Below are 19,397 nucleotides of genomic sequence, written 5' to 3'. Positions count from 1 at the left end.
CTGTATCACAAATGCCCATTTCTATATTTTTGATATCTGCTTTTCAGTATAATTATCTTCCTTCTTTATTCTCTAAACCTTATGCTTTTAAAACATTTTTCTGAGAAGTGTTCCATAGGCACTTTACATATGAAAAGTTGATAAAGTGATCCTGGAGATCAAAACCACATTTAAATCCTGAGATATACTCAGCTGTGTCATATACATGGCTAGGTTTAGTCTGCTTACTTTGTTACTTTGTTTAGTAATTTTTGTTTGAAACAACAAGACTACACTCAATAACTTTTAATACCCTATAGTGGAAAAGTATATGACAAGGAATATATATATATATATCTATATATATCACTATGCTGTACACCAAGAATTAACACAATATTGTAAACCAACTATACTTTCAACAGAAAAAGTTGAAATAAAATTAAGAGATGAAACTTCCACTGCCCAGGGTGCTGTCAGGATGAAACGATTCAAAGCATGCCAGGTATCAGCAACCACCCTGACACAGCAAAACCCCATGTGGGATCTTCCTTTTGAGCAGCACAGGCTAACCGGCTGTGGTCACCTGTAAATAGGGTTGAAGTCACTTAGACCCTTGGCTTGGGATCACCGTGGCCACAGGGTTGGGGGTCACTGCGGCACCTACGAGAATGATGCGGCCAGCCTGCTGCTAAAGCCGCTCCCCAGGCCGCAGCCCAGAGCACTGCAGGCAGGTCTGAGGTCCGGCCGGGGGCGCGCAGCTCCACAGCCACTCGGGGCCCTGCGGTGCGGGTGGCGCTGGGACCACACTCGTCCATCACCCTCCCTGGCACCCAGACTCGGGATTCTCCTGCGGGAATTTTTCTCTGCCTCATACTTCCTGTCTCAGCCTCTTGTGGAATCCGGTCCATGCCCCAGGGAAGAAGGGCTTTTACCCTCCGGGACCCAAATCCATCACAGTTTGGATCCAGAATGAAACTTCCATGTTAACTCACCTGGCGCTCCCTTCTTGTGCTGAACTGCCCTCCCCCGTCAATGGCATTAGGTAATATTAGAAGTCCCGACTTGCTTGTCCTTAGCTAAGACCCTGAGCCTCTTGCTCAGTCTTCCTGAGTGGAACCACTCATCTGTGGCAGAAAAGCTTGGGCTGTCGTCTACCCATCATTGTCAACGGTCTTTGGGTTTTCTGTTGGTTTAAGGTTCTCGTGCAGGGATATCAATTTGCACATGAGAAGCACCTTTTGACATTTTAAAAAATACAGACACTGGATCCTCCCCACTCTCCAGCCAAGGCTGGAAGCTTTCTCCCTCTAGCAGGGGTTACATAATCATTTGCTTGGGAATTGATCACACATATTGGCATAATCATAGTAAATTGCCCTTTACTCTGTGCTTGCCACGTGGCATTTTCTACTTCATGTTGTCTTTGTACTTTCATTATCACATTTAATCCCTGAATTATAGATTATCACCATTTCTGTTGAGGACACCCCTACTTGCTAATCTTGAATACAAGTATCTTTGATTCTCTTAATCTATTTCATTCCTGAGTTTCCTGTTCCTGAATTTAAAGAGTGAATTATGGACACATGTATTTAAGATTCTCTTATTATATTTCTCTGACTCATCCTCTAACCAAATCATATCTGGAGAAGAGAGATGTTCTCTTTTAAACATTTGCTTTTTCTTATTATATAGTAGTGCATACACACAGTGGAAAATGTAGAAAACATATAAAGTAAGAAAATTACAGCCATACATTATCTAAACACCAAAGGACAATGCTATGTCATTTTGGGCATTTAACTATTTTTCTTAATATTTTATCATAAAATTTCCCTAGGAAAGTTGCTTAACCCTGGAATTGTACTAGCCTTTTGTCCAGTACAGAATAACATTCCCAGAAATGACCCCAACATCAAAATAGTATGTGAGGCTGGGAAGGCCACAGGGCACTCAGCTTATTCTCTGAGTCCTACAAAGAATGCTGTTAATTCACTGATTTTACGCATTCGATGCCTGTGAGTCACTCACTCACTCAGCTGGCTCGGACTGAGACCTACTTTATACCAGGAGCAGATCCAAGTGCTGGGGAGGCCCCAGAGGGAGCCTGGATCACGGCATCACTCTCCTTCTTCTTTTGCTCCCAGAATCCTACTCAAGAACCCCACATGGGATTGGGGGGGTGGAGGCAGGTGAGATATAGTGAAATTCATTTCATTATGTTCCTTTAGACATATTTAAATAGCATGAAAATAGTCGCTAATTTTGATAAGTTTTCTTTTCCCTTCCTATGTATTTTTGAGGAAGTGTATAGTTTTGGTGCAGCAAGAGTAATTGATAGATCTTTGGTATGTTAGGATTTTATATGAAAAACTAAGAAGGAAACTGCACTTATACAAAGAGAAGAGGCAGTGAGGAAAAAAGAAGCCACCCTCGAACTTGGCTACAATTCAGAATTCCTGGTTTTCAAAAAAGGGAATCATAATTCAAAATAAATTCCCTAAATATTTTAACCCATAGTAGAAATACATGGAGGCAAAGTTCAGCTCACTGGAACCTAGAACAGTGTGCTTACTTAAGCAAAGGTATAAACAGACCACAGATACTATAATGCATCCTTTACTTTAAACTAGTTCATGTGAGCAAGTTTCATTTCACATGAATTGCTCAGTACCAGTTTAGGAAATATATCCTTCTTGATTGGTATAAATAGCTCACGGATAACCAGATTCAACAAAATTTAGTGTTCAATAATTTACTTATTTCCTTCAGGAAATGCTTTTGAGTAATCTGAGTTAAGTATTTCCTCTATCTGATCTATTTCTTTTCACAGAGAAAAGTAGTATTATTTGTGGGGGGCCACTCATGACCTGAGGACTGCCGAGCACAGAGGTTGGACCTAAACTCCCACAGTGCAGGGAATCAGGCTCTGAGGTTGATCTCTCATGGACAATCTCTGTCCCGCCACCCCTTTGAGGAATGTGCCAGATGCATTAAGGCCTGAAGGAACATCCTGAGCTATCAAGTCACTAAGGACCTTTGGAAGGAGAGATGCAATCGGCATGCAAGTTAGTAATCTTAGCCTGAAGAACAATCACCTGAGATAATAGCACAGGAGTCATGATGTTAGCTTAGAGGAACAATGCCTTAGTTTATCTTGGTTCCAGGAACTCTTAATCTTAGTTTTACGAGAACTGTAAACAATAATGATGTCTGTAACAATATACAAGTTAATGATTTTAGTACACGTTGTTAATGTGCCTTAAAACAATACCTTTGCCTACATGCAGGAATGTATGAGCTAATGGGTTAAAATCATATAAATTAACTGCTGGAAATAAACTCGGCGTCCACTCTTGACCTAGCGTCTTGCGGGCTAGAGTGAGACCCTCTCAACCCCACCTTTTAGTCTTGTCTTTCTTTCTCAGTCCTGCAGCACAGGTTTTCTGGACGTGATCGATTTTCGGCTGGCTCCGACAATTATTTGCACATGACCTACTTTTACTTCTCTGTAAATATCTGACTGTGAGCTCAGGGCAAGGGTTGTCTACTGCACAGTAGGGAAAAAAAGATTCATTTCACAGCGAAGATCAGAATCTTTTCTTGAGGGGCGTGGTGAGCTGGGGGACAAGGGAAATGCCTGTTTCGAGACAGACCCCAGTTATCCATACTGAAGCTGAAAGTTGAAGCCATTATGAAGAAATGTGGAAGGACACACTGACACGCAAAGGGGTTCACTCTGCAAAAACAGAAAGAAAGAAAGAAAGATAGAAAGAAAGAAAGAAAGAAAGAAAGAAAGAAAGAAAGAAAGAAAGAAAGAAAGAAAGAAAGAAAGAAAGAAAGAAAGAGAAAGAAAGAAATAAAGAAAGGAAGGAAGGAAGGAAGGAAGGAAGGAAGGAAGGAAGGAAGGAAGGAAGAAAGGAAGAAAGAAAGAAAGAAAGAATAATTAATTTAACTGCCCTATAAAGAGAATGGACAGAAACTTGGTAATAAGGGAGAGAGAAGGAAGGTTAGGGAAGGGAGGAGAAACAATGAAAGGGAACTTGGATGCGGTGGGCAAAATAGCAGGTTTCTGGAGCCTACAATGAAGGATGATAAGAAAAAAAGTAAAGTTTAAAAAAGTTACAAAGTTTAAAATAGTTTAAAAATTAAAAAACGAAGTAAAAAAAATAAATTTTTTATCGTGACATGGAAGATTTTAAAATGATGGAGGTTTATTATTTCAAAATTCAAGTTGTTTGAGTTTCTCCCCCATGCTCCAAACAACAGTAAGATCTGCTTGTGTAAGTGGTTTTGGGGGACACCACAGAGAGGGGCGAGCTCTGCAGTTACGTTGGCCAGGAACAGAATGCTGGTGTGGAAGGCAAGACAGAAGAGAGATCAACAGTTTCATGAGAACAGAAACTCAAAGCCAGAAATTATCTTAAAAACTTTAGTGTGGTAGGCAGAAAAATGTTCCGCCACAATATGTCTATGTCCTTATCCCCAGAACATTGGAAGAGGTCAGATTCCCTGGGAAAGGGGGCCTATGGTTGCAGATGTGGTTAAGGTTGCTAACCAGTCGACTCTAAGAGAGACCATCTGGATTATAGATGTGGGCCCAGTGTAATCACCAGGGCCGTTAAAGGAGGAAGAAGGAGGCAGAAGAGGGGGGAGAGGAGAGGAGATGTGACCACAGGATCAGGGTCAGAGGCACACAACCATGCTGACCTTGAGATAGAGAAAAGTGGTCACAGGCCAAGAGACGCAGGTGGCCTCTGGAAGCCACAGAAGTCAAAGATACAGGTTCCACTGGGGCCTTCAGAAACAGACGTGCCAACACTTTGACTTCAGCAGGCTTCTGCGTTCAAGAAAAATACAAGGTTATATTTGTGTTGTTTAGAGGAGACTTTTTCTTTTTTCTTCCTACTACCATGATATTTGGGGATACTAGTTAAAACAGCAACAGAAAGCGAATACAGTAAGCTCCTTGAAATGTTCAGAAATTGCAGATAACACTGGACTGTCCACTCTGATGTGGGATTGGGCTTATGTGAAAATCAAAAAGACAGTGTGACCTTTGCTAACATCTGCTTTTCTCATTTTTAGGAAGAGAACAGTAAGTCAAAACTTCTGTTGTTATTATTTTAGACAAGTGTCTCTTAAAACATTATGTAACCCTGTGCCTTAGGACCCCAAGGGAGTCTCTGTTCTTAGAAGAACATGGATTCAGAGAGATAGGGTCTTACATCTGAGTCCCACAGTGGTCTCTTATTGGCAATGAGAGCTTGGGGAAATCAGTTACCCTCTTTAAGCCACAGGATCTTCATTTGCAAAAGGAAGATAAGAATAAGGATTGTTTGGGTGATTAAATTGAACACAGATACACGCACACATACATATATATACAACATTAAATACAGTGACTAGCACATACTAGGCACTCAACAAATTTCTGTTATGGATTTTTAAATGCATATATAAAAGGAGGAGAAATTTGCAGGAAGTTGTGGGAAAGCTTAGTTCATGGCCCCAAAAAATGGCCATCTCTCAATGGGCTCTGATCCGTCAGTCCCCAGTGGTGGGCTAATAAGCAGAGACTATAGCACTTGAGGATTTATGTTAAACATAAAAAGGAAGGCATTTAAACATAATTATTAAACAGCAGGTACGTTTATACTGTTGGCTGGATCATCTTATCTGGAGAGCTTTAATAAGCAGAGAGTCTCCCCTGTTCTAGAGATGGCCACGCAGGAAAATGATGTGGGTGGGTGGGCCGTTCTCACCCCAAGAACACATGACTGAGTACTCACGGAAGCAACACCTCTTGTATGTTATTCCAGATGGACTGTCCTCCCATGATTATTGTCAGCTGTGTCATCAGTTCAAGGAGACAGCCACTTGGGTCACACTGGAATATTAGAAAGAAAATCTCATTTAAATTTTAGATAGCTCTAACATGAAATAAAGTCATTATTTTATGCCTAAAAAAATCAAAGGATCAGAGAGTAAAGACACTTTTCTTTGGGCAACTAAGAGAAAACCTGAAACAGGTTAGACTGTCAGAACACAAAGCTGTATTCACACCTCTTCATTTCTGTATTTTTACAGCCAATACACCAGATCTCACGGATAAGTCACAAATCTGCCCTTAAAGAATGTGATGTAGAAACACGAGGAGTAGTAGTTGACAAACTGGAACAAGAACACCTTCATGGCTGGGTTATTCTCATAGTCAGTCTGGTCCTTGGGAGCTCTGCAGCTAGAATAAAGAAAAGGTAAGTCTGTAAATCTGTGAACGGCTTTGAAACCCTAATCAAAGCCACGGACACATGAGTTAACACGCTAAATATGTATGTGTGTGTATATGTATATATATATATATATATATATATATATATATATATATATACACAATTCACACTGTTTTATATCAGCTGTTTTGAATTTCTTAACTTATCCACTATGTTATTTCCAACTGTACACAATGTTGTAAGAGTTTCTCCCACTAAGAACGCAATATCCCACAAGGCAAAAAAAAAAAAAGTCACCCGTTCCTTAAAATTTATAAGCACAACAGTATCCAATGGTCAAGAACTGTCCTCTGTCAGGTGTAATTTGAAAGAAAGCTACTTCTCAACATCCTGCTAAATAAAATTCTCTTGTCTCCCTGAACGGCAGTAAGGTAGGACTATTGAAGAAGACAAACAAAACACGGGGCAACTTGCTAGAAACATTTGGGGAACATAAAACGATCATCCTCCTAGTTCAGAATTTGAATTGGTCTTAGTATTTTCAGAAGATGACCACTGAGCAGACCACTGGGAGAACCACCCAGCCACATGCAACGTGTGGGAAGCACTTAACTTAGGCCGCTAAGCCGCTGGGTGGGATACAAGCCAGAGAGAAGAAATATTTATTATAGAAGCCGCAGCTGATGAGAATGGAGCTACACTAACAGGAACAGCATGGGGGGAAGACACATAACAGTGTGATTAATTGTCCTCTCCGTAACGCGCAAGCAAATCTGCCACTGGAACCACGACCCTCTTCCACTTATTTGCAATACAGAGACTATTTACTTTCAACAATAGGGTACATTATCTAATGTAATTGAAATTATTATTAAACACTGACATATTTACACAGAGCTTGGACATTCTAAAGCGTCCTTTGTCCCTTTTACTAATGCAAAAATGGAGCTAATTCACTTCTCATATAGGCTAGAGAAAATAGGTTTGCAGTTGAAGTTAACTAAAGACTGTAATGTACTGCAATTCAAGTTCCTAAAAGATAGTCTCTGTTTTGACCTGGTTCTAAAACTTGTGTAGAAATTATCTCAGCTGCAGGAGGAGCTTACCAGAGTCAGTCATCATGACTGACACGTTCTCATATATGGCGTTCAGGGTCATGAAGATGATAAAACTGATGAGGGAAGCAGTGATGGGCGTGGCCCACCTGCACAGTCAGGTACTTTTGGATTGGGTCTGTTCCACTCAGGTTCTTGGGAAGTTTTGCAGAAAATACAATGAACACTGAAAGTCCGTAGACAATGATCCCAATAACTGAAGCAATGGTCAACAGGACCTGACAAACCAAAAACCCAGCAGCATGAGACTCACTAATGATCGTATTTTTACACAGAAAACTTGCCCCCAACCCAGCTTAAACAGAAAACATGCATGTGTTGTAAACTTCACATAAACGTGAGAAGTGATATAAATCGCACGTAAATGCCATAAGAGACGTGAATATCAGGCATGTTAAATTTTAGTGGAGGAGGAATGAAAGATGTCAAAAAGAATGAGTGCATCCACTAATGTAACACGCTGGCAGCAGGAGCAGCTGTGTGCAGGGCATAGGGAATATATGGGAACTCCACTTTCTGTGAATTTTTCTGTAAACCTAAAACTGCACTAAAGAAGAAAGCCTATTAAGTATATTTTAATGGGTCAAAATGGGGCAACTGGTGGCATGTTCTTTTGGAGGGAAGTCTGTGATAGCAGAACAAATGAAAGTATCCCTTCTACATCTGTAGAATTACTTATGTTATGAACTAGTTGTAACCCATGAAGGGGATATGCTTCCTTTCAAGGGGGAACCTATCACTGATTCAGGGTTCAGCAGGTGCTAGCTGTCGTCTTCATTCTGAATAGAACCAGTGAAGCTGTGGACATGCCCTGAGGGAAACAGTAGAAGTGACAGCAGGTCTCTGCTGATGAAAGCTTCACATGCTTTTCACACTCCTTGAGATCTTAAAATGGCAGGTATCCCTACTCCCTGCATTTGCACAAGATTCATGTCCCTGATCCACTGTAGTTCTGACTGTGTGGACCCAAGGGCAGCGGGGGTGTCTGAAGCATAATTTGCACGTGGCTAATAGGGTTTCAGTTCCTCACTAGGCAGGTTTTTTTCTGGCCACTGAAGAATGCGCATTAAAGATCCCATTTTTAAACTGTTTTCCTTCCATCTACCTTCTTGGTCATAGTCCAGAAGCATGTACTCAGTGTCCCTGGCTGCTCCTGATGGCAGCCCCAGAGAGAAAGCTACAAAGAATGTGAATTTCAGGACTAAGTGAACCACATCATGTTATTTATAGTAACAGTGGGCCGCAGGCTTGCACCTGCAGGGGAGAGCAGTGGGAGTGTTTACAAGCACCTCCCGGAGCCACACTCCTGCATCTGGATCCCAGCTCCGAAGCTAGCTGTGGGGCCTTGTGTAAATTTCTTAACCTCAAGGGGCTTCAATCTCCTCACCCATATAATGGGGGAATAACAATAGCAATTTATAGGACTATTGTGATGAATCAATTATTTACTGATTGTGAAAAAATTTGGAACATTAACCACAGGCATGTGAAAAACTCTACCTAAGTATAAGCTATGAATATGGTGACCAAAGTCTTAAAAAGGTGTTTTTCTTAGTTTTTAAGCCATCAGTTTGTAGAGAAAGCATTTTATTTTCTCCTCTACTCTCTTTCATCATCCTTTTCTTCACAGTTAAGTCTTCATGCTTGTGAAAGGAATAACTTTTTGGTGTGTGTGTGATTAAATGTGAAAATTAGTTAAGGCTGAGAAAAATGTATTATAGAAGGTATATTAAGCCTTCCTCTCTTGTACAGCACATAAAGGCAATTTAAATAGTATGCATTTTTAGAAGTCTGCATAATAATTTTTTAATTATATATGAAGTAAACATAATAGTTAAGAATCCTTAAATGCTTACTATTGCTTCAGCACACATCTATTTTTCAAAATCCTCACAATCACCCTGTGGGGAAGGTAATATTATATCTTTTACAGATGAGGAAATAGAGCCACGTGGAGATGATGCAATTTGCCCCAAATCAAGCAACTATTCAGTGAAAGTACTGAAATACTCAAAGAGCCCAAAGACACACTAACTGTATAGCACTGTCTCCTACATGGTCTGTAAAATCAATTCTAATTCATTTCAGAACTTTTACAAACTTGACACATTTCCATTTTTCTTCCAAGCACTTAATGGGTTCACTATTTCTTAAGAAACAGGAAAGCTTTCCATTCTCCTTCCTCAAGTTTCTTCTTATTTATCACATTTTCTGATCATAAATTTAACATTTGTTCATTAAAGAAAATTTGAAAGTACTCAGTAGTGGACAGAATTGCTGTCCTGGATCTGTCCCCAGTCTTAGAAGAGGACCCAGAACTTGCTATAGGATAAGTAACCTCTATTTTGTTTATAGTCCTGTGATTTAACCTCGATTGACCCACTCTTTCTGAAGCACCAGAAGTAGATATAGTTGGTTTAAGACAAATAATACCCCTCATAGTATTGGCCTCGCACATGATTGGAGAATTGGCAAATAACCCAGGAAGAGCCACTATTATGTGAGGAGATACTTACTGGTGCCCATGTGAACCATAAGCTTCCTCTATTAAGAGAGGAAGCTGCCAAAAGAGACCTGTCTTGGTTTGGATGGATGATCTGGGATGCTGCGTGCCTAGAAGCAACATGCTGAGACATCTTTGGACACAGAATGAAGACAGGACAAAAGTAGCCCTTGACATCATCTGGGCTAGAGTATCTCTCCTTGACTGAAGCCAGACCACAGACCTGAGGTTTTCATTTACAGGAACCAATAAATCCCATGCAGCCCCATTTTTTGGTTGTTGTTTAAACACATTGGAGATTGATTTTGTCACCTACAATCAAAAGACTCCAAATCTGAAAATGAATAAAAAAAAAATAAGAATAATGCTTTGACCTATAGACATAATTTCTTCAGAACGGTGCATTGTTTGTATATTACAAATCATTTTATATATTAATTTTATTCTCAAATCTATCATAAGCATAACACTTTGACATGTCATAAAATATTTTCATGGACACACTTTTTCATGGTTGCATACTATTCTACTTTGTGAATAGTTGGAAGAATATTTTGGCTGAGATTTTATATATGTCTGTGACTTGCATCCATAATGAATTTTCCCTGTCATTTTGAAATAATTCCTGATTAAAGTTTTTCAAAGCTGAATTAGTGGATTAAAACATATGAATATTTTTGACTCTTGATATCAACTGTCAGACTGCTTTCTAAGAAGGCTTGAGGAGTACACCAGAAATTAACACAGCATTGTAAATCAACCATACTTCACAAAAATTATCCAGTAACCTAGGCATGGGATTGGTGATCACTGACATTTCATCCTCATAAACAGAGCTGTGTCACTTGAGAGGTGGAAAACTATTTCATTTTGATGTGCACTGAGTGAATTACCATTGAAGTGTGACATCTATTTTTTCCTTTGTGAATGTGTGTTCATCTTCTCTGCCTTCTACGCTCCTGAGATATTTTGATGTTACATTTGAAGTGATCTGAACTCTCTATGTATTGAAGGAATTAGCCCCTTGTCGGATTTGTAAACAAATAACAACCTCTGGTGTTTTGTTTAAAATTAGGATGCTTATGATGCATGGAAATCTTTGTATAATTTCCTCTGAAACTTACTGTTCATCTAGAGGTTGTATACTCATCCATATTTATTTCTAGTTTTTTTTCTAGTTGTGTTACTTTTTAAATGTTTCTGGAATTTATCATAATATATGGTTCACTGTATGATTTCAATCTTTTCTTTTCCCCCCAAGTAGCTAACAAGTGTTCCATTCACTGAATAACCTTTATTTATCTCCCTGATTTGTAATGCCTTCCATCTCTTATAGTAAATTATTATTGATATCAGAGCCCATATCTGGACTTCCTGCCCTACTTTCTAATCTGGCTATTCTTGAACTAGTAAAACTCTCATTATCTTATTAATTATTATATTACTAATATGATTTTATTCACAATAAACCCAAATGAATTTTATAACTTCTGATATTTTGGAGATATGATCTTTTAATCTAGAATCATGTGATTAAAGCATCTTTTATATCTTTCAGTAGTTTACTTTTATTTTTTGATAGTTCCTACTATTCTTTTGTTAGGCTATTCTTAGACATTTTACCTAGGTTGTTACACTTGGAAAATTTTAGAAATCTTAATGCCTCCATCTGGTCTCTTAATCAGACCCTGGAGAATCCTAAAAAACTGATCTGATTTGAACAAATGAGGTGAAAAGAATTGGGGGAAGCACTGTGAGCAGAAGAGACTGTGGAACCTCCAGAGTGGCGCCCTGCGTTGGCTCAGATTTTCTCTGGAAAAAGTTTTCTCTATGAGACTACATAGTTCCCAGCTTGACTTTCAGTTTTCTCAGCATTTCACATTAGATTTTAAAAGTCTGTGGTAGGTTCTTACCAAGAAAAAGAGCACTTGCACAAAGGGTTATATGTATACACTTTCCCCAGGTGGTAAATGGAACACGCTCTTCTTCCTTATTAAAAAAACAAATTTAGTCAATCAAGGGATTACACCAATAAAATGCTATTTCTCCTTACTGGTCACTAAATCCTAAACATAAAAAGAATAATAATAATTTTCAGACAATGCCTCCTTGTTTGTAAATGCATGGGTTTTTTTCCTGTTTTTTTTTTCCTTTTCTTTTCTGTTAACGATGTCAAACACACAACAAAATATGTACAGTGTTCGTTTTAATACTATTTTTTGAAAATGCACATGTGAACAGTAAACTGTCCCTGCCATGGTCTGAGCACCTGACGAGGCCAAGCTGTAAAGCTCTATTCCTTAGCTTGCCTTTGATTTCAGAAGTGAAGGTAGTGACAGCTTAGAGTCTGTGCAGGACAGAAAGTATCACAGGTGTCTGCAGCTAAATGGTCTCCACTGTGTGTTTCTTCGTTGAGCTTTATGTGTTAATTAGCTACAACTATGAAGTTTAAGAGTTTCCATTTTAGAGTTTATATTTAGAATTTTTTAACAGATGAAATCAGTTAGACTCAAGATTTAACTGGATTATAAAACCAGATATAGTATAATAATAGCTGTAACTAAGTACATGGCCCTTCCTCTGTGCCAGGAAGCCTTCCAAGTAGATTCTGTACATTACTTCGACCCGTCCTTACCACTGTCATGAAGAAGCAACTCTCTTATTCTTATTTTATAGGAAACTATGGCACAGAGAAGTTAAGTTGTCCAAGATCACTCAGGAAGCAAGCTGCTGTGTTCAAATATGAATTTAGGCAACTTCATTCCCAAGATCTCACTACCACAACGCTGGCCTCTCTAAACAATGGAGCATGCTTTCACAAGTAAAGTAAAATACTTCAAATACAAAACTAAAAAAAAAAAAAGGCAATTTTTTAAATAAGGAAGAACTATAAAGTTAAATGAGTCTTCGTCTTCAATTTTTCAACAAGCATGTTCCAATGAAAATTTAAACTAATTAGCTGGCAATTTTAAATTTAAACTTGGTAGTTTAAATGACCAAAAAACTTTTCTTCAGTATTTTTTGTATGCTGCCAATATGATAAGTTTTTTGTTTTTCAGGACTCAAAAGCATTATGAACATCTAATTTTGTCTAAGATTCAGCTTTCATCTCTGAATGTACAGTCTTTCACCAACATATGCTTTTACCCCCATCTTCAGTTGTAAACAATGGGAACAATTCATAATGGGGATTATTAGAAGCTTATTACATTGTAAAAGACAAATGTCACTTTCTATTGGTAGCTGAACCTCATTTTTTTCCATTTATAAAAGAGGATTTTGACCTGCTTTCTCCATATCTTTTCAATGCCAACATTATGTAGATCTGTGATTCATTTATTAAATCTATATTTGGAGACATTTTCAGATGCTCCTAATAAAAGCATTTTTTCCAAGTGTTATTCATGCTCATAACCTTCTGTCCTGCTGCTGCTGACTGCAAGAACAAACAGCTCTAAATTATCTCAGCTGATGGAAAGAAGCAATAATACAAATGACTCAAAAATCATCTTTTCATAGCTCTAGAATGTTGATACAAAGATATACAGTTTTATTTTTTTAATTTTGCAGCAGGAGTGGCAGCAATAAATTTACATTTCCAATTATGTAACATGACTAGCTCAAACACTGCTCAAACACTGATGGCACCTCAACAAATGTTTCCCTGCTTATTCTACCCTTTCTCTGACTTTAGGATGAGAGCCATGCTTCTTTGTGCACATCCCAACAGGAAGGGGTAGCAGTGACTGGGACTTAGTTCAAGACAAAGGGGCACTTAGTCTACGATGAAAACGAGGCCGCATGTGAAAAAATGGGAGTCAACTATAAAAACCAATTTGTCTTTCCTTCTACAACTATGTCATTGTAGCTAATTTATATTTTGCATTTTTTTTTGGTGTTATGAAAGGATACAAATCAATGCCTCTTATACACTTATACCAGTCTTTTTCTTTTCCCCCTTTTTACTGTTATTATGAAGGAAGGGCCTCACTTCTCTTCTGTGTCCACCATTCCAGGCAGTGCTCCTTCACCTTGGCTGCACATTAGAATAACCAGAGGAGCTTTAAAAACTTCCCTATGCCAGAATGCACCCCAGGCCACTAAGTACCATCAGAGTTTGCAGTGATGGAATCCAGGCACCAACATTTTTTAAGGTCCCCTGGTGATTCCAACATGCAGCCAAGGCTGACAAGTCCAGAAGTAAACAGACTAAAGTGCATCTAAACAGCACCCGCTCTTCCTGGGTAATCTCATCTATCTCCACGTGGGGACACCGCGCCTCCTATTCTGGTCGGACTTGTTCTTCCTGCTCAACCGTGTCCCATTTGTACTCAAGTTCTGCCTGGCGCTGCTTTCAGAACTCCAATAGTAAGGTGACTAACATCGAGAGAGAACAGCAGAATGTGGATCTTCAGTGATGACTGATGCTTCAGAAATCTGTACTTAATATTTATTACACTTAACACTTTGGTAAATGGTTAATAAAATCACATTATATTTATAGGCGATACTAAAAAAATGAGTTAATACCTTTTGTTTAAGAAAAAAGAAAATGTAGATAATTTATTGAACTTTTGGAAACAGACTAGCTCTCTAGCTCAGGGGAAAGGTATTAACGTGATGGTCAGAGGCAGGTGACTGTGTCTGATGCTAAAGTACCTGCTACCAGCACATTATGCCCACTAAAAACACAAATATCGGGGGGAAGGGTGGGTATAGCTCAGTGGTAGAGCACGTGCTAAGCATGTACAAGGTCCTGGGTTCAAGCCCCATTACCTCCATTAAAAAAAAAGTAAAAAAAAGCACAAGTAACTGTCACAATTTAAAAGCACTGAACGGTGCACCCTCCAAGCCTTCTCCTCACATCCCTCTGTCTCTTCTGTCCAAAGGACCTGAGGGTGGGGAAGGGGATGAGAATGCTTTAGTAGCCCCTGCATTTCTATTTTCCACCACCACAGTCACACAAACTTTAAATAATATTCTTAAATATGGAAAACTGCCATTTTCCTCAATCATCGGTGAAGTAATTTTTAGAAATCGTCATTCTGTTTTAAGAATCGTAACTTTAAATAGCAGACAAAAACAACATGAAATGGTAATTGAAAATGTAGCTTCAGGGGAAATCCCCTAAGCCCTTCTTCCCACCAGACTGTTACCCTTAGGCCCCAACTCTAGAGAAATTGCAGAATAACCACTGTGCCCTCCACCATTGTACCTGAGTCTGTACAATGCTCTGAGAATAAAGAGGAAAAAGACACAGTCCCTGCTTCCGGGAGCTCCTAGGTGCACAGGACTCATAGTGAAGTGATGGCTGAGGAGGCGTGTTAAGAGGGCTTGGATAACAGTCAGCAGAGGGTGCTCAGGGCAGAGAGCCGGAACTGTAGCCAAGGCTCTCCCAGAGAAGGGAACCACTGTGGTGAGCTCTGAGATGCCCTAGAAGTGATCAGGTGAACGTATAATGTTAAGGCCATTTCTCCCTGGGGAGCTGCGCATGCAAAGGAGGGAGGCCAAAGAGAGCCAGGTCCCTTCCAGGAACTGCAAATAGTCTACAAGCGAGCACAGGGTGCGGGAGGCAGATGAGCAACCAGGTGGAGAGATCACAGGTGCACATCTCAAAGGACTCTGTGTGCCTCCAAGGTAGAGGAGACATGCAAAGTGATCTAGAAAGAGACAAGATAGAGGCAGGGAGGACTATTGGCAGGTTCATGTGGAGGCCTGCTGAGGCCCTCTCAGGAGGGGAGAGAAGAAAATATTTCAGCAGGTGGACGGATTGGCCACAGGTGTGATGGAAGGGCAGGAAGAAGTCAAAGATGCCGGCCAGTGGTAGAGCACGTGCTAAGCATGTACAAGGTCCTGGGTTCAAGCCCCATTACCTCCATTAAAAAAAAGTAAAAAAAAGCACAAGTAACTGTCACAATTTAAAAGCACTGAACGGTGCACCCTCCAAGCCTTCTCCTCACATCCCTCTGTCTCTTTTATGTCTTTGGCAGTGTCTAAATTATAGTGCCATTCCCTGAAATAAGAAGGGCAAGAACCTCCTAGCGGAAAACATAGGCAAAACATTATCTGACATACATTTCAAAAATTTTCTCCTAGAAGAAATAAAAGCAAGAATAAACAAATGGGACCTAATGAAACTTACAAGCTTCTGCAGAGCAAAGGAAACCAGAAATAAATCAAGAAGAAAACCTATGGAATGGGAGAAAATTTTTGCAAGTGAAACCGACAAAGGCTTGATCTCCAAAATATATAAGCAGCTCATATGACTCAATAAGTAAAAAATAAACAACCCAATCCAAAAATGGGCAGAGGACCTAAATAAGAAACTCTCCAAGGAAGACATAGAAATGATCAAAAAGCACATGAAAAAATGTTCAATATCACTAATTATCAGAGAAATGCAAATCAAAACTACAATGAGGTATCACCTCACACCAGTCAGAATGGCCGTCATTCAAAAATCCACAAATGACAAATGCTGGACAGGCTGTGGAGAAAGGGGAACCCTCCTACACTGCTGGTGGGAATGCAGTTTGGTGCAGCCACTATGGAAAACAGTGTGGAGATTCCTCAAAAGACTAGGAATAGACTTACCATATGACCCAGGAATCCCACTCCTGGGCTTGTACCCAGAAGGAAATCTACTTCAGGGTGCCACCTGCACCCCAATGTTCATAGCAGCACTATTTACAATAGCCAAAACATGGAAACAACCTAAATGTCCATCAACAGGTGACTGGATAAAGAAGATGTGGTATATTTATACAATGGAATACTACTCAGCCATAAAAACCGACAACATAATGCCATTTGCAGCAACATGGATGATCCTAGAGAATGTCATTCTAAGTGAAGTAAGCCAGAAAGAGAAAGAAAAATACCATATGAGATCACTCATATGTGGAATCTAAAAAAAAAAACAAACAAAAACAAAGCATAAATACAGGACAGAAATAGACTCATGGACAGAGAATAGAGACTTGTGGTTACCAGGGGGGTAGAGGGTGGGAAGGGATAGACTGGGATTTCAAAATTGTAGAATAGATAAACAAGATTACACTGTATAGCACAGGGAAATATACACAAAATGTTATGATAAATCACAGAGAAAAAAATATGACAATGAGTGTGTATATGTCCATGAATGACTGAAAAATTGTGCTGAACACTGGAATTTGACACAACACTGTAAAATGAGTATGAATTAATAAAAAATGTAAAAAAAAATACAAACCAATTTGAACCTGTTGAAAAGACTTTTGCTCAAAACAGCACGGTAGCAATGAAGTTGCTCTGGCTGGCAGGGACTTATTGGATTCCTGTGAGTGCTGGACTCCTCACATGGAATTCCCTTGGCACTCCAGGACGCCTGTGGTTGTCCCCATGGGTTTGTGGCCATATGTGTCACACACAAGTCTCTGGCTTTGCCACAATTTCAATGCCTTTTTTGGCTTATGAAAGGTTTTGCACTCAAATGGAGTTTTCTTGAGTCTACTCACTGATGTCATTTACCAGATTTATAGTCCAGATCTGACATTCTGGACTCTTAAAATCTTGCAGACATTCAAATGTTTCAGGTTTGGATGTGTATTCACCTCTGGAGGCCTGGACCATATTCGATAAAGCCACCCGGACAAGTTCAGCAAAATGCAAAGAAATTTTTCTCTCTGCTAGACTGAAATGTCTATGAAGGTATAAAAACTTCTGCATCTACAAATGTAGGGAACCAACTCATCAATAACATATCTATCCGTAATGCATGGACATTTAAAAAAATACTGTATTTACTCCTATCAAATTCTTTCTGGCTTTTGCCAAATTGTGTCCTAAACTGTAAGGAAAGTATATAAATTTAGAGAATTTTTGACCTTTTAAGAGAGAAAGGAACCCTCCTACTCGGTTGGTGGGAATGTAAATTGCACAGCCACTTTGGAGGACAGTATAGAGTTTCCATAAAAAACTGAAAATAGACTTCCGTGTGATCCAGCAATCCCATTCATGCGTATATTTCTGGAGAAAAATATAATTCAAAAAGACACATGAACCCCAATGTTCACAGCAGCACTATTTACAATAGCCAAAACACTGAAACAACCCAAGTGTTCACTGACAGATGACTGGATAAAGAAGTTGTGGTATATTATATATATATATATATATATATATATATATATATATATATATATATATATATATATACACATACATATATGCATGTATATACACACAGATATACACACATGAACACACACACACAATGGAATACTGATCAGCCATAAAAAATAAAATAATGCCATTTGCAATATCATGGATGGACCTACAGGTTATTATGCATAGTGAAATAAGTCAGAGGAAGAAAAACAAATATTCTATGTATTAACTTATATGTATATATAAAAAATTGAACAAATTAATTACTATAATAAAACAGAAATAGACTCACAGGTACATAGAACAGACTGGTGGTTACCAATGGGGAGAAGGAGGAGAGGGGAGGCAGGGAAGGTGTAGGGTATTGAGAGGTAAAAATTACTATGTATAAATTGGATAGCTTACAGGGCTGTATCATACAGCACAGGGAAATATAGCCATTATTTTATGGTGACTTTAAATGGAATATAATCTATAAAAATGTTGAGCCTCTGTATTGCACACCTGAAAATATTATGATGTAAATCAACTATTCAATTACAAAATTTTTCATCAAAGTTTTCTTTTCATATTATTTGCAATAAGTTAGAAGCCAGAATTGTCAATAGAAACATAGTGTAAGTCACAATTTTCCAGTAATACCATTTAGAAAATAAAAAGGAACAAGTGAAATTAATTTCAGTAATAATTATATTTATCCCAAAATATCCAATATACTATCATTTCAAAAGTGTGATTGACACTTTTAAAACTTATTAATAAATATTTTACATTAGTTTTGTTGTATGAAGTCTTAAAAATCTATTATATATTTTCCACTTATAGAACATCTCAATTCAAAATAGCCACATGTGGCTAGTGGCTACTATACTAGACAGAGCAGATTACACCATTCACACTTCTGATAAATTACCTTCTGTTACTTATTTTAAAAACTTGCAGAAAAGGCTTTAGATATTCCCTATATCAAACAAAGCAACCTTGACGGGTGGGGAGTATCTTCATTATAAAGTGAAAAATAAAGGTAAGAGAGCCATGGTTACATGTATGTTAATGTAACAATACCTTCTTAATTCATTCAGGGCTTTACAATCTTTCTTCATATGCCAAGGATTCACTGTCACTGTACAATATTTTTCACTGTTATTATCTTTGGAATTGAGAGGCTTCTGATGAACCTGCTTTGTGCATCTGTACATAAAAGAAAACAACAAAACAGCTACAAGAGCTACAGTGAATGCCCCCCCATTAATTTAGAAGAAGTCTCACAGTATTTCCCAACATAAAGGCTAAAATATAATTCAGAACACTTTGTGATGGTCAGCATGATTTTAACAAAAAAGTAGATAATTACCTCCCTGGTGTCAAAGCTCTTTCAGAGGTGGGCACCCGAAATTTAGTAAAAATGATTTT

General features: G+C 38.7%; 1 long non-coding RNA gene across 1 annotated transcript in view; it reads right to left on the bottom strand.

The window, feature by feature from the left end:
• LOC140693421 (uncharacterized) overlaps positions 1-19,397 on the bottom strand; it is an 823,905-nt gene that overhangs the window by 8,601 nt on the left and 795,907 nt on the right. The window contains exons 2-5 of the long non-coding RNA XR_012069185.1: positions 19,050-19,175; positions 6,049-6,223; positions 5,775-5,872; positions 4,693-4,822 (exon numbers count right to left, since the gene is read on the bottom strand). This is a non-coding gene — a long non-coding RNA (uncharacterized lncRNA). The remainder of the gene's footprint in view (positions 1-4,692; positions 4,823-5,774; positions 5,873-6,048; positions 6,224-19,049; positions 19,176-19,397) is intronic.

This window comes from Vicugna pacos, unplaced genomic scaffold (assembly GCF_048564905.1).
Source record: "Vicugna pacos unplaced genomic scaffold, VicPac4 scaffold_19, whole genome shotgun sequence".
In the NCBI taxonomy this organism is placed as follows: Eukaryota; Metazoa; Chordata; class Mammalia; order Artiodactyla; family Camelidae; genus Vicugna; species Vicugna pacos.
Note: the sequence above shows the minus strand (reverse complement) of the source record. Positions and strands in the feature narration are given on the sequence as shown.